We start from the raw sequence: 17739 nt of genomic DNA on the forward strand, positions 1-17739 counted from the left end.
AAGCAGCTTGCACAAATTCCCCAGCCACTACTTTGATCGATCAAACTCGTCTCCTTGGCTTAACAGCTATAAGTCGACTGAAAAGGGATCTACCGGTAAACGTCCTTATTTAAACAAGTTGACTGAAGGAAGTTCCAAGTCAACTAATAAGGCAGCCGCAGGTAAACACTCTTCTTCTCATATTACATGTCATTATTGTGGCAATTCTGGACATAAAGTATTTGCATGCAATTATGCCAAAAGTCATATTAGATCAAAATATATTTGGAGACCTAAACAAATACATGCATCTCTAATAACACTGGCTACTAATCATGAAGGACCCAAAAAGATTTGGGTACCGAAAACAAATTAATTTGTTTTGCAGGGATTCTAAGTCCAGCCATAAAAAGGGACAAATGATACTTGCATAATGGCTAGTCCAGGCACATGCTCAAAGATGCTTTAAAGTTTACACATACTCTATAGAGGATGAAGGAACTATCACACGTGCTGGTAAAATTTGAGTGACTGGTATCATTAAAGTTTATCCAAGTTCTTTTGATGCATTATAAGGTGATGCTACTATTTTTGAGTGACAATTATATATTGCTTGAATCGACTAGCTGCATTGCACTATAATTCTGTTTGGTGTTATTTTTTAGAGATTTTAAATAGCATGACTACATGTCTTGCATGAACCATGTCATCTGTATTAACATTAAATAAGCAAGCATTTATGCATTTTTTTTGTCGTCATGTGCTTACGATATTACTTCTCATATTCATTCTCTTGGTGAGAGTATCAATACTTCTTTTAAATTCAAGAAGGTTGTTTAACCTTGAGGCCACTATAACTTGTGCATATATGGAGATACTCGACCATTCCTAAGACTCAAAAGCTTGGAAGGTACAAGTATATATTTCTATTGATGTTTATCCATACTTCTGCTTAGGCTATATTTCTTATTAGAAAACGATGCATTTGAAATGATCATAGATGTGAGTTATAATATTTGTTCGACATCTTTTGCGAAAACATGATTTCTCACATATTTAGTTTGATGCCTGAATTGAATGCAGAATTGAAAAGAAAGCATCACTTTTGCATATATTTTTAAATTGCCATCATTTGCTTATATGTGCTTTAATATTTTTCCATTGAATCTTATCTTGAATGAAATTCTGTCTGAGCTATGGGAAGGAAGAAAAATCAATTTTTGGTTATTTTATTTTATTTGGTTGCAAATGTCTGGGTAAGACTCTTGACATGTTCCTTATTCATTACTACTTACGTTTTTATAAAGTTCAGAATATTAGTTGTAGAGAAATCTCAACATACTAGTTGAACTAGACAGTCATGAAGAAGCATTAAACGATGAATGCTAAATTCTAGCAATGCAAGATTTGTTGAGCAAAGCTGAAAGAATCAAAAGTATGGGAATCCAGTACCAAACAAGTGAGCTGCAATCATGGATATCCAACAAGAAGCTTGATGAGATTGGTAAGATTGTGAAAGTTAAGGGTAAACTTGTAGCCCAAGGTTTCACAACAAGAAGCTTTAAGCCTCTGAAAGATGATCGGTTTTGAAATGAGCATGATGGAGAATTATCTTTCATCTTCACATTCCTAATAATGCGAAGCAAGGAAAAAGTTGGTAAGTACACTGATCAAATAAAGTACCAGGTAGAGCATAAAGCATAACACTATGTCTTCCGACAAAAGAAAACATGCAAGTCTGCCCCGAGGACTTTTAAATTGGAGTAATAACATTGTGTATCCTTTCATGGTAAATCTGATCATCATTGCTCTTATTTGTAATTTCAAGTATGTGTTGTAATCTGCATAAGACTCTAGCAAGCTACAATTATTTCTAGCCAATTCAAAGTATTATTTTTTCTTCTTGTGATCTAGCGTGGTTGAAAATCTTTTACTCAAATGTTCACTAAATTTATTAAATCGATATATAGTTCTTCAGTTACTTTTGAAATAAATATATGTTACTTTATACTTATTTCTTCGATGGTGCTTTGAATGATTAGTTGACTTGTGAGTTTTTATCCCCAGCTTTGCTAAGTTTTCACTCTAGTGAAATAATTTTTAACTGTGAGTCTAAAAATTTTAAAAAATCTTTCCTTTAGTCCACCTTCATTGTCAATACAATTTCTTTGGATTTGGATTAATACTTTGAACTATTTGATCAGATTAAGTGCTTTAAGCTAACTTTCACTTCTATTAGATTTTTCTTTCTACTTAAGTTTTTTTAAAAGTGACTATTATTACATGATTGTTTATAACTCTTTGGATGGTTATGTTATAGTCATACTTTAAATTGGATATGTGAATAGTATGTGAAATTATCTGTATGTTAACTATACCAGTTGGTTACAAATACATGCTTGCATATTCCCTACAAGTTATTCCACCCTTTTGATGATGACAAAAGGGGGAGAAAATATATGGTGCAAAAGGTTCCTTGCAAATTTTTAGATAAGACGTATGAAGGTAGGGGGAGCATGACGAAGGAATGCCAAGAGCAAGAGGGAGCCTTTACTTGTCATATGCTTTTATACATTAAAGAGAATGCTCGACATTTCAGGGAAGTAACCACTTTATCTAATTAAGTCTTTGATTAAGTTTTATGTTTTGTACTCATGGTTTGCCATCATCAAAAATGGGGAGATTGTTAGACCCAAGGTTTCACGTATTGATTTTGATGATAATAAACCAACATAAGTTTTAATCAAAGAATATTTACTTGTGTGAATTTATGTTTGACAGATTAAATGGAGAAGAATTATTTTGATGAAGACCCGGACAAATATGGAAAATAAGCTATTATGAAATCATCATAGAAGTAAAATGAATGAGGGTGAGGAGAAAAATTATGCAGCTAATCCAGCAAGACTGAATGAGCACAATCAAAGAAATTAAGGCAAGACTCAACCAAGATGGAATCTAGAAAGCAATAAAGGAAAGATAATTGAGAAAATATTCACAAATGGGCAAAATGTTTTGACGTGGGTTGCTAGTACTATTTTCCTATCACAATCAAATAAAGCACTAATGTTTTGAAATACTATAGAAGGAAAAGTGTTTCATAACGGAAGGAATATTTTATGGAAAGCTTTTAAGCAAGAAACATGGTTGTTCATTGGAAATTTGGAAGGCATCACTGGAAGGAAGTATTGAGTTTTAAAAGGAAAAGGATCGAGGAAGATTTAGTATTGCCTACTCTTAGAAGGAAAGAATATTTTGTGGCATGTGCCAAATCTCCATAAATCGTGCAAAGTTTGAATCTTATGGAAAGTGATAATATTTTCTTAACTTATGGAAGATCTAAATTCCTCCAGTAGATACAAAGGGGTCCAAGTTCATAAGTTTTTTTTAAGAGTTCCAGGGAATCATAAATGATGATTCGTGAAGATTTCAAATCTTGTTTGAAAATATGCAACTATTAAGGAACATGTTGATTCAGTTACTACATTAATATTCAATCAAGAAGCAGATTGACTCGTCCTTAATCAAGGAAAGAATAAAGATTCAGTTACTACATTAATGATCAATCAAGAAGCAGATTGACTCAATCAAGGGAACTTAGATTACCAATCATGGTCACTCCAGTTTTTGAAGACCGCGCTTGCAAATTAATCTCTCCTTGAATTCAGCTATGACAAGGAAAGTCACATTCGAATCTGGGCCAGTCAAAGAGCAAGATTCAAAGAGGCACCCCTTGGGTCAAATCCCTTAATTAAAGATCTTGTGCCTCCAATTTCGCAAAGGACTCAACGGCTCTTTTCTGTTATATAAGAAGGCTGCTCTCTCAATTAAGAAAGCACCAGCTTCGCAAGCAACTTTCCTACTCTTTCTACACCTTAGTCAAGCACTGTATTCTTAAGTTTACTAGCGTCATAAAAGATAGAGAGAAGGAGAAAAATACTGTGAGGTTGTGTCATTGTTGGTTTCTTTGGTGAGCGAGTGAAAACCAAAGTGTCGTTGTTGGTGAGCGAGTGAAAACCAACCCTTTGTTCGTACCAATCTTGTCAACGTTGGTGGTGATTGCTGAAAACCACTAAGGCTGTACTCAATTCAATCTACAAAGAGATCTAAAGACAACACTCTTACAACCCAAGAGGACTGGATTAGGATACCACATTGGTGCCAAACCAGTATAAAAACTTCTGGTGTCATTTACTTTATTGCTCTCATATTATATTTGCTCCTTAACTGTTTGTTGTGATTTACACTTGTTTAAATCAAAAGCACTAACAGTTCTGTGCAGGCTGTCTCCGCATCAGTCGACTAAGTCTAAATATAGTCGATTAATTTTTAATAGGCGTACAATTCACCCCTCCCCTCTTGTACTTTCACTTTCTTCCCTATTTTTCAAGCGTATCAATTTAACAGATCACGACATCCTCTCCCTCTGTAAATCACGGTATTCTCTCCCAAAAAATTCTCAAAAGGAGCTCCAAATTTCACTCAAAATCGATCAATTTCACTATAGAAGCAACAATTTCTTTTCGCGATTTCTGTGTAGATACAGCTTTCGCAATTTCTGTGTAGATGGAACTACAAACTACAATCAAAATCAATCAAGGAATTAGTGAGTTTTGACCTAATTCCAGCTACTTCAATGGCAACTTTACCAATTTTTATTCAGTATGGTGGCCGATGGAATGTTGACAACAACTTTGTAGATTACAATGCAGATGCTGTAATAGTTACTCCAAATATAAGTTTTGAAGATTTTGTAGACGTGATTTCGAAACAACTTATGATAGATACTTCATTGAATGTTATTGAAATCAAATACATTTTCCAAAACGGTTCTCCACCAATAGTGATACGCAATAGTATGGGTGTATGTGTATATCTTGAGCTGAAAAAAGCTCGTAATTTACAATGTATCCCTTTTGTATAACATCGAGTGAAAAGGATATTGACATGATCTGCTGCAATTCAAATTCTGATGTGATTTCCTCGGAATATGCACAAAGCTCAGCTATAGAGGAGAGATACATTGGCGATGCAATTAATATGATCGAGTTTGGGGATGGAGAAGACTGGCAGGATACTGAATCTGATGAAAATACAATAATAACTGACCCTCAACACATAGAAGTAGAAGAATGTCAAATTAATAAAGACAATGCTACGATAGTCCAAGTTATGAAGCGCTTGGCAATAAAGGAAAAATTTCAGTTTAAGGTGCATAGATCAAGTGAAAGCAGGTATCAAAATATTTACTGTATAATTATGTATCTCAATGTATATTGTAGTTGATTTTAGAACCATAATTATGAAAAAAATAAGTTGTTGCTTGTAAGTCTGTGGCTGTACACTTTTAAGTTGTGGTTGTCACCATCTAATACTGTATAGTCGTTGTATTTTTTCATCTAGTATTGATGATGGCAGTGTTTATCACTATATATCACTGTATGTCATGTCGCTTTGTTTATTGATAAAAAAGTTTATATCCTTGTCGTAGGTATTGCCTAGTATGCATCAACAACAACTACGATTGGTATTTTAGGTCTTCGAGCCTGAAAAAAGCAAAACTTTTCAAGGTCAGAAATTTCAGCAAACTGCACTCATGCCCGTTGAAAGACAGATCTTACGCATAACGTCAAGCTACTGCAAAACTCATCGGCAGTCTTCTGATAGACAAGTATAAAGACCCAAAAGTAATATACACTCCTAATGACATAATTGGAGACATGAACAAGTAGTGTGGTCTTCAAATGATATATATATATATATATATATATATGCAAGCATGGAGATCGAAAGAATATGCAGTTCAACTACTGAGAGGGAACCCGAGTGAATCTTATGAAAAGCTAACAAGCTACTTTTATATGCTGGTTCTTACAAATCCTATATCGGTGGTAAGTTTGAAAAAAATAGAGGAAGACCTTTTCATGTATGCTTTCGTTGTACTATATCCGTCTATAAAAGGATGGCAGTATTGTAAACCAGTTGATGTTGTGGATGGAACCTTTCTTAAATCGACATATAGAGGAACATTATTGATAGCATCCACACAAGATCCAGCAGGTAAAAATAAGAAATATATATATATATATATATATATATGATTCAATTTATTAGGTAGTATCCTACCACTCGCATATGCCATAGTTGATTCAGAGAATAATGCTTCCTAGGAGTGGTTTTTTGCGAGGTTGAAGGATGCATTTGGGGAAAGGAAGGGAATGTGCATAGTCTCGGACCGGCATGGAGGCATTGAAAATGCAGCGGCAACATTGTATCCACGAGTACCTCACTGTGTTTGCATATGGCATCTATGGAATAATGTAAAAAAAAAATTACAAGAAGAACCATTTGCAGCTCAAAGACATACTCTTTGCTATGGCCAAAGCATACACAGTTGAGAAGTTTGATTACCACATGGAAGAGGTAGAGAAAATTGATAAGAGGGTCAAAGATTACTTAATGAACGTTGGGTATGAAAGATGGTCCAGAGCACATTCCATTGTTAACAGAACATTGACAATGACTTCAAACATTGCGGAGTCGATCAATGTAGCGCTCAAGGCTGCGGGAACTTCAGTACTACCTTTGCTGGAGTACATAAGGCAATTGATTGGACGATGGAATGTTACAAACCAAAAGAATGCAATAGAGTCATTTACTGATCTTGGGAAAAATATGATACAATGCTGATGGACAATCTCAAATTGTCACATCAGATGAAGGTATGACTGGAATCTGTAGATACTTGTGCATATAATATGTAATCATGCTGAATTCACGGATCTATTATATCTTGAACCCTTTGTGAGATTCTGTTAAACTAGTGTCCACCTGCACAAAAGCAAAAGCTTTCAATTTAATGTAGCATCTATGCCCACCCCACTGCTGAAATATTGGTTGATTTGACATGATATTAAGCTATTTTAAATCTTGTAGGTTCTATAATATATATGTATTTTGAGGGCATCTTCTTTATCATCACTAATGATAGTTGATAAATTTTGTAGGTGACCCCTTCGACGAGTTACTTATATTCAGTACTTGACAAGGGTAAGCAAAGAATGGTGTTCCTAAAAGATCGAACTTGCAGCTGTAGAAGGTTTCAGTTGGATGAGCTGCCATGTGCACATGCTTGGGCAGTATTGATCACATTGAGTATTGCTCGGTGTACTACACCAGGAAGTACCTATTGAAGACCTATGAAATTCCAATTTATCCGGTTCCTGATGAAAGCACATGGAAAATTCCTGTAGAAGTTCTAGATGAAAAAGTCTTGCCATCAGACGTGACTAAAACAATAGGAAGTCCAAGGAAGGGGAGGTGCAAGCCAATATCTGAAAGGGAACGAAAAAGATCGATTTCATGTGGACAGTGTGGAGAAGAAGGTCACAACAGGAAAACTTGTAGAAATAATCCAAAGAGAGGATGAAATATGTCAAAATTAAAATTACTTGTTATTTTACTTTACTAAATATCATAGAGATTTAGAAGAATCCAATATATCAAAAACTGTATCAATGCAGAATGTCATTTGAATTTTAGATATAAATAAATATTTGATCTATCATTTAAAATCGTGTTGCAAGTGTATTTTTTAAATTATACATCTGTTTGATTAAAAAGCAGTTGTATCAGCTATTTATCATATTTGTATCTCCTGTGTATTACCTATGTATCTCTGTGTATCGATAAATTATACATCTGTTTGATTAAAAAGAAGTTGTATGAGCTATGTATCATATTTGTATCATCTATGTATCTCTTATGTATCACCTATGTATCTCTATGTATCGGCTCTTACTTATGTTTGTATTTGTTTAGTAACAAAGCTAACTAATGGAAAACAGTCGTAGCAGCTAGAAAACTATGCAAATAGTTTTAGAAATTTACAAATAAGAGTGTGGATTCATCAATAAATATTTCAAAACCAAACAAATTGCAGAACTCATTGTTAAGAAACTAACTGTGCAACAATCCAAAATGACTGTATCATCTATGTATCATGTATGTATCATATGTGTATCATGCATGTATCTGCAAGAGACAGTGTGTCACAAACTACCATATATTTTTCATATCTTTAATTCACAACACAAAATCAAGTGAGAAAATGCCAAAATAAACTAAACTGCAACACTCCAATATCGCACTGAAACTCATTAAACCTTTATAACAGAGCAAACATCTCATTTGCCATACAACTCTTATTCATAAAATTCAAACACAAACAAATCTGATCCGTCTTACAACAATGACAACATAACAGAACACAATACAAAACGAAATTTGTGAGTTCATCCTATAACAATGACAAAGTAAACTACTTCTTCCGCTTCCGCGACTTATTTTGTCGACCAATAATCTCATCATCACTTTGCGCGTTCAGTCCCATCTTCTTTCTAGCATAATCCCACAAGAGAGCACCAAATATGCACCGATGTGCATAGGCGTTGAATTTTTTAGGAGACGTCTTGCCCTCAATAAAATACTCGGCAAATGATGCCGCAAATACACCACAATCACTACAAAAATAAAAAGAACAACAATTATCAAACTTCAGAATCTAAAAACAACACAGATTGTGTTGAAAGAAATTCATACGGTTCGACTTGTTGGGGCAGTCCTTCAACCATTTTTACATTAAAAGGGGTAATCAAGTCCTTTGATTTGTAGACACCAGTGCGCCAATTGATATCTTTTTTGTTTAAATAGAAATGCGTGTGCACGAAAAAATGAGGCAGCAACACAGAATATTTGGCCATGGTCTTATGAACTTTGGCTTGATGAGCAGCTCCAACGCGCATAGTGTCACGATCCAAAATCCACTAAGGGTCGTGATGGCGCCGGACACCGCCATCAGGCCAGCCAACTCAAATACTTAATTAAATCTCATTTTAACACTTTTGAAAAACATTTCTTTCATACGTTTTAAACAAGACTCAGTGTATTCTTCCGAATAAATAAATAAAATATTTAAACAACTTTTAAGATTTCCAAATAATCCAAATACATCCCCAGAACCCTGTGTCACAAGTACATGAGCAACTACTGATAAGAGAAATAAAATACAACATCCGTCCGGAATACAGTGGACGGAAAGTAAATACAGTACACTGGAAGGGACTACCCTAGCTGCGGTCGCCTCGAATGATGCAGCTCACCTAGTCCCAGAAACGTCCGTGCTGCTACGCCCCGTAGGTTGCTAGAGGTATATATACCTGTGCAACAAAAATGCACAGAAGTGTAGTATGAGTACGTAATCAACGTGTACTCAATGAGTGTCCCGCCTAATCCCGAAGGGGTAGAGACGAGATGGTCAACTTGACACTCTCTAATAGTCCAATGATTATTTATCCTTAATATACATATTAAACAGTGAATTTATTTTCTAAACATGATTTTAATCCAGATAGAGGAAACAAGTAAACATGTAATTCTTTTATAGGAAAATTTCCAGAGTTTCTCTTTAAATATAATCCAAATATTTTTAAGCCACAAAAGGGCAATAACAACTTAATTAAGTCCAGGCAGCAACACAAGCATGCGCAAATCATACCGAGGCGACGGCCTGATCCAACAGAAATAAATGTGCACTTGCCGAGGGTCGACGGCGCGCCTATAGATGCATCTATTAATCTGCCGAGGCGTTCGGCCTGTTCCAAAATAAACACACACACAGTCAGACAATCAGTCAAGAAGTCAACATGGAGCAATTATCCAAGAAAGGCCAATTCTCTTTAATAATTTGTGAAAACGAAGCTTAAGTCTTTTTTAGAAATCCATTTATTAATTTAATGTGATCTAAGAAATTCAAACCATCAATGGGTTCACAATTAATTCAAATATAACATGCTTTTGGGTCCTAGACTACCCGGACAATAGCATAATAGCAGCTACGCACGGACTCTCGTCACCTCGTGCGTACGTAGCCCCCACAAATAGGAGCACTTAACCAGTTTAACTCACCTATGGGGTAAATTCCCCCTCACAAGATTAGAAAGGAGACTCACCTCGCTCCGAAGATCCACAACCGGCATTCTACATTCTTCCGAAGACTTGCACCAACGTACAATGCTCCAAAACTAGCCAACGATCATATAAATCCATTAATACATGCTCAATTATACTTTACAACCCAGTTTATAACAATTCCTAAACCCGAACGAAAAGTTGACAAAAATGCCCTCGGGCCCACGTGCCCGGAATCCGAAATTTCTCGAAGATAAAGTTTACCCATGACCTTAGGAACTCAAGTATATGATTTTTTTCTTCATTCCATACTCAAAATCGTGGCTAAATTCCAAGAATATGATTTTCTAGGTTTTCCACCAAAACCCCAATTTTTATACTAATTTTCATGCCTAAATCCATGTATAAACCTTGTATTTAACTCAAAGCTAGCATAAATTACTTACCTCATGACAAGTGACGAAAATGGCATCTCCAAGCTGCTCCCCATCGACTCCAATGGAAGAAAAATGGGGTTGAAATGAACACAACCCCGAACTTAAAACATCTTCACTGCCCCAGCTGCTTCCGCTTCTGCGAATTTATCGCCGCTTATGCGGTTCCGCTTTTGCGGACAATAGGCCGCTTCTGCGGCTTCCCTGGCCTAGCCCCCTTTTGCTTCTGCGATGCTCCTTCCGCAGATGCGGTCACGCTTCTGCGGAACCTTGACCGCATCCGCGGCCCACGACCCTTCGGAGCATTTCGCTTCTGCGGATACCTGACCGCATAAGCGGTCCCTGCTCCTCTTCACTGCCAACCGCTTCTGCGGTTACTTCCTCGCTTCTGCGGGGCCGCTTCTGCGGTCCCATTTCCGCAGAAGCGGAAATACCAGCAACCAGATCCCTTCAGCTGTTCTTCAACTTCTAAATTTGATCCGTTAACCACCCGGAATCCACCCGAGGCCCCCGGGACCCCAACCAATCGTACCAACTAGTCCCAAAACACATTACAGACTTGCTCGAGGCCTCAAATCACATCAAAAACGCTAAAATCATGAATCAACCCCCAATCCAAGCTTTATGAACTTTAGAACTTCCAACTTCTACTTTCGATGCTTAAACCTGTCAAATCACGTCCGATTGACCTCAAATTTTGCACGCGAGTCATATTTGACCTTACGGACTTACTGCAACTTCCGGAATCGGATTCCGACCCCGATATCAAAAAGTCAACCTCCGGTCAAACTTCTCAAAAATCTTCAAATTTCCATTCCTTAGCCAAATGGCTCCAAAATGTCCTACGGACCTCCGAATTCACTTCCGATCGCGCCCCCAACTCCAGAATCGCCATACGGAGCTATTCACAGTCTCGAAATTCCAAACAGGCATCGATAACTCTGAAATGCACTTCGAACCAAACTTATGAAATTCCTTCTAAAATGCTAACTTCCACAATAGGCGCCAAAACACTCCCGGGTTATCCAAAACCCGAACCGGACATACGCCCAAGTCTGAAATCATCACACGAACCTGCTGGAACCTTCGGATCCAGATTCCGATGTCGTTAACTCAAAATTCCAATCCTAGTTCATTCTTTCAACTTTAAGCTTCTGAAATGAGAATTCTCTTTCTAAATTAACTTTGAACTTCCTGAAACTTAATTCCGACCACGCGTACAAGTCAAAATACCTGAAATGAAGCTATTCGTGGCCTCCGACTGCTGAACGGAGCGCTAGGACTCAAAACGACCGGTCGGGTCGTTACAAAGTCCAGAAACATAAAGTGTCAATTGAACATATTAGCACTAAACTTATGATTGCCGATCCTTTGACGAAAGGATTAACACCCAAAATATTTGTTGAACATGTTGATAGAATGGGCATTCTTAATAGCAATGTATGAATTTATCTAAAGACTTTATTATGTTTATGAAATTGACACTTTGAGCTCATTTAAACATATGTTTTTAGTATTCTATACCTGTTTTCTCTTGTATACATAATATTGAGAATAACGATGACAGGTTCAGGCTTAGATAAAGATATTCTAAGCATTAATGTTGGACCAATTAAGTATTACTTTTACATGTTGTATTGGGTAATAGACTGATATTGTAGTACATGGAAGGGACTATATCGGGTAAGTGATGTACAACCGCCATGACTCATATAAGTTTACTTATTCAATAACAATGAGTGATGTTTCCAATGAATGAGAATTTAACATTTTATTGTGCACATAATGATTGAGATATTTATTAAACCATTAAGTGAGTAACATCACGTGCACCAAGTGGGAGAATGTAAAATATGGCCCACGTGAGTATTTTGGTTTAATATAAATATATTTTGTTAAATTAATATTTGGATAAAATTAGGGGAAGTTAATTATGATCATAACTTCCCACTAACCCACTTTGATGGAAAGTGGGGGAAGTTAATTATGGTTATAAGTCCCCACTAACTCACTTTGATGGAAAGTGGGAATTAACTGATGGTCCCTCTCTCTGCCTATTAAAAGGAAGAATAGCGTACTCCATCTATTCTATTCTAAAAGAACATAGAAAAGGAAAAGAGAGAGAAATACTGATTTTCTCAAGATCAATAACTCTGAAGAAGACTTCCGCTCAATTTAATTAAGAAACACATCATAGATTCAGGTAAGTTTTCTTAATTGAAGTTATTGTATCTCTATTTTATGTGAAAATCATATAGTTCCACGATTCTGAATAATTGAAAGGATTTATATAGATTGTTCATAAATCACAATCTAGAATCGAGAAAATCCTAACATTTTGGCGTAGTCTAGTTCTCTGGATTTAAAGGTTACGTTTAATTAGGACTTTAATAGGCTCTCATTATGTTTTAATTCTTTTTTTTTTAGTTTTGCTGCGCCTTATCTCCTCATACGTTTCGCATGCTATATTGGTGTTAATCCGATTTGATCGATCAAGGGCCATAGGGATAGGGATATCAAGATAAAAATGAAGATTTAAGTCGTTAGGAGCATGTTTTAGGCCGATCATATTTGGGTAGGCAAACCTTAGGTTTTTATTTCATTTTTATTCGAGGTGACACGTCGTTCCAATGCCCCGTGGGTTTTGTATTTATTTTTATCCGGGATATGCCCCGCGGTGAATGTAATTGGAGGTCGTGACGAACATCGTGGAGTGATTACAATATAGACTTTTAATATTTTCCTTTATTTTATTTTCTTTTATTTTGGTGGGGATAACCTCAAGCCTCTTGTGTGTTTGTTTTTCTTTCGTGTGTTTCGCCTCAGTTTGAGTATTCTTCTAAGGCCAACTTGATCATGTACGCAACCGTACTAGTTATGGGGCTCGAGGAATGCCTAACACCTTCTCTCCGAGTCAAATGAACCCTTTACCTGGATTTCAGGTGCAATCAGTTTTAGAGTCAAATGTGTTTTGAAGGAAAATTCTTATTCTTAAACCTTGTGCACAAGGGTGTTAAGCAAATTTTGGCTCTCCTCACCGAGAGGCCCATGAACTTCTTTAGCATCATCGATGGCCTGCATACAAATTAGATTTCCCGCTACTTTTAACGTTTAGGATCTAGGGTTAATTAAAATTTAGGATATTCAAAACTTAAAAAAAGAAGGGTAAAACAAAAGGCTCTTTTTAGAAATTATATTTATTCTCTAATATCTCATTTTGTTTAAAGGTATATGATATGGTAAATTGAGATTTAGGACGATCAAAACTTAAAAAAAGAAAAAGAAAAGAAAAGTTATTTCTAGAAAATGTCATGGGATTTAGTGTGACAGGAATATGATTTAGTTTTTGAAATACTAGAATCCTAATACAACTTGAAATTTATATTCTCTTTCGTTTTGGGTTTTTACTATCCCATTAACATGAATGAAATTGGTTGTAAGAAAATATTGGCTAGAGCTCAAAATGAAGATAACAGTCTTGTCAAAAGAAGCATTGGAAGGTATCTTGGAGATATGTTCTCTTTCTTCTTCTTTTTTGTTCTTATTTTCTTTTTTTCGCTTTTGACCAAAAATGGTGAATACAATTTCGTCACTATCTGCTTTTGCATCATTCCCAGAATTCATATATTTTCTTTATTATGAGTGGTCTGGCCGTCTAGGAAGTGAAAGGAATCAGATGAAAATGGAAAGTTGGGGATTACAGTGAGGATTTCTGTCGCAAAGAGAAATTAGGAGATATAGGGTGTGTTTGGTATGACAGAAAATATTTTCCGGAAAATATTTTTCTATTTTTCACTATTTGGTTGCACAAAATAGTTTGGAACATGTTTTCCTAGATATTATATTTTCCTGAAATTGGAGGAAAATAAATTCTCTAGAAAAAGTTAGGAAAACATTTTCCAAAAACTCCACCTATCCTCACTTCTAACCTTAACCCCCTCCAACTTCAATTTTTTTTCCGTTTTTCTGCGGTTCCCCCACCCCACACCCCATCGCCCCCTGCAAAAAAAGAAATATTATTTTTTTGTATTTTTTATTTTTTATTTTTCGTTTTTCTGAATCCCCTCCCGCGCGCAAAAATAATATATTTTTTATATTTTCAGTTCTGATTTTTTCATTTTTCAGTTTATAGGTTTGAAATTTTACGAGTTCCAAAGTTATGAGTTTGGAGGTTTATGTGTTTGTAAGTTTGCGTGTTTAGAAATTATATAGTTTGCGGGTTCAAAAGTTTAGTTGTTCAGAAGTTTATGAAATTTATGGGTTCGGAAGGTTGTTGGTTTGAAAGTTTATGGCTTTATGTTTATTATATCTAAATTATTTATGAATACTTTTAAGAAGTTATTTTCCTTAATTTGCATACCAAACACCGGAAAATGAGTAAGATTACTACTTCTTGGAAAATATTTTCCGTTATACCAAACACACCCGTAGAGAAAGAAATTGGGAATAGGAGCAAAATTTAGATTTTTTTCAAAAGGACGAAAATACCCTTATCAATAATGAAGCAACAATTAAAAAGTAGGGAATATTTTAGTAAAGTCAAAAATGGATACAATGCTAACCTACTACCTTCAATATATATTCAAGCGACATGGTTATGTTAACATATACCCTATCAATACATAGAAATTGAATAAAGAAAGTGTTTCCAGACTCTTTTACTGTATTAAGGTTTTTGTGCAACAAATATAGCCATGTTTTGTGATAGAATGGAATGTGATAGTTTGTATGGGTCGAAATCTATCTTTAGAATATTTGAGACAAGAGATTATTAATGGATGAGCTCCCAAGTCGTCGTTTGTCTAAATGGCCCAAGAAGCAGCGAAGTCCATGGCCGAAGAGTCACGATAGTTGTAGTCGAGGTATCAATAAGGGTCGAGGTCGAGATCGAGGTCGAGGACCGTTGACAGAGCTGTAACGGCTAGTTTTCAAGATAGGAGATTAAAATGAATATTCTAGTGGATATTCTCTAGACTTGTACTATTAGAGTTTCTTAGGAATATGTCCCATATAAATAAAAAAAGAGACAATGATAGGGGACATGTGAAACTCATTTGTAAAAGCACATACTTTGACTTGAAGAAGAATATCAGATTTCACTTACTAAGATACAAACATCACCTTTTCACTAAGATTCTCGTTTATACTGTTCCACCAGATCCAAGAACAATTCGAATATTCAAGGTATTGTCTATCACTCTCTTTTGTGAGAAAGAAGATCCACTTATTCCATCCTTTATTGGGTTAATCATTCCTCCTATTTACTTAAATGTCATTTATTGTTGTTCATTATTATTGAATGATACCTTATTGCTCTTGATTTCTAGAATATTTATTATATGTTATTGCCACTGTCCGACCAGATCCACACGATAGTTATTGCTTCTTTAAACCCCATATGAGAATATTATTGTTAGCTAAGATTAGCCCTTATTTGCATAAATTTAATTATTTGAACTAAAATCTATATTTTTTGGTCAAACAATTTGGCGCCGTTTGTGGGAATTTCTTAGTTAAATTTTTAGTTTTCTCTAGATCTACAATTAACACAGGTAACCAAGGAGAAAGGACGAGAACAACAAGTGACTTCCCAACCAACCTCATGAATGTCATCAATGAAAGTTGTGAGGCGGTAGGTGAGGATACGACGCCCAACGCGTCCCTTAGGCAAGACCGGTCACCGCCCCCTCACTGCAGCATAACAAAACCACGTGGTAAAGGGGCCTCCACGTCTGTAGAGGAAAAGACGCCCGCAGCAATGAAAACTCTCCTTGTGGCGTGGCTAACTGACACGCTAACAAGCATCCTCAACAAACCTGCTCCAGGAACGACTGCAGAAACCGCAAGGACCTGCACAATATAACAAACAGAGGAGCAGTGCAACCAACCCCTCCCTCCAACGACAGGTATAACTCACAATGTCATTAATAGTGCATGAGACAACGCCCTCGCCGCCATTCTAAAAAGGATGGAAGAAATGGGAATGAAAACAAGGGGCTCCGAGACTAGATGAAAGAATACCAAGAACGGGTCGGCAAGATACCGGGCGCTCCTAAGCTTCTACCAAAAAGGGATGCCGGCCGGTTCGTCGAGCAGCCGTACAGTGATGCTGCAGCTCTACATACCATACCAAAGACTTTCAAAATGCCGCCCTACCTTAGGATATACGACGGTACGACTGATCCTGAAGACCACGTGACTTACTATGTCACCGCCGTGAAAGGAAACAATCTCGCTAAGGAACAAGTGTCCTCCATTTTGCTGAAAAAGTTTGGCGAAACCCTCACGGGAGGATCATTGATGTGGTATTCACAGCTACCAGGCCCCTCCATAGAAACTTTCGAAGAAATGGCAGACAAATTCGTAACCGCCCATGCCAGATCCAAGAAGGCCGAGGCAAGAGTGAACGGCATATTCGCTATCAGGCAATCCTTGGGAGAGGGACTAAGGGACTTCCTCACCCGGTTCAACCGAGTAAGGATGACTCTGCCGAACGTATCCGAAGGGATGGCGGTCGCAGCCTTTCAGAATGGGCTGAGCAGAGATGGTTCAAAAGCAACTAGAAAACTGTTGAGTCGATTGATGAAGTATCCTCCAACCACCTAGGACGAGTGGATGAGGACGTCCTCAACGGGCCGACTCACCGACTAACGTCGGTACAAGCTGAATCAAGAAAAGATTGAAGGGACAATAATAAAATAGATCACCCAATTCCGCGACCAACAGGGAACGACATCAACCATATATTGGGACGGCCGCTGCACCCTCCCGCCGCTACGAAAAAGGCCCGTCCAGGCCAAGGACGAGAACTAAACGGAACGAAAGAGGTATGCCTCCCTTATTATCTACTCATAATTTCTGTGTGTCGCCTACAGAGATTGTCTATGCTATGGAGAAACTCGGTCCAAGAGTAAAGTGGTTGCCAAAGATGAGATCAAAGCCGAACACCAGGAAGTCTGACGCCCCCTGTGAGTTCCACCGGGAACGCGGGCACAAAACCGAAGATTGCATCATCCTCAGACAGGAAGTCGTAAACATGTTACGGCAAAGGCACCTCAAAGAATTGTTAAGCGATAAGGGGAGGACCAACTTCGCTAGAGGACGTGAACATCATGGCCCACCAAAGCCGCCATCACCAGCTCGTACAATCAACATGATCATCAGCGGCGGTGATGATGCCTCTGTCAATGGTGTTAAGTTCATCACCACTCACAAACTTAAGCGTTCGATCACCCGTGAACAGTATGACGGACTCGAAGAGAGTATCATCTTCGACGAGTCAGATACCGATGGTTTGACTTTCCCTCATAATGATGCCCTTGTTATTATTTTATGCATTCTAGATATCGATGTCAAA

Source organism: Nicotiana attenuata, chromosome 3 (assembly GCF_001879085.1).
Source record: "Nicotiana attenuata strain UT chromosome 3, NIATTr2, whole genome shotgun sequence".
Classification (NCBI taxonomy): Eukaryota; Viridiplantae; Streptophyta; class Magnoliopsida; order Solanales; family Solanaceae; genus Nicotiana; species Nicotiana attenuata.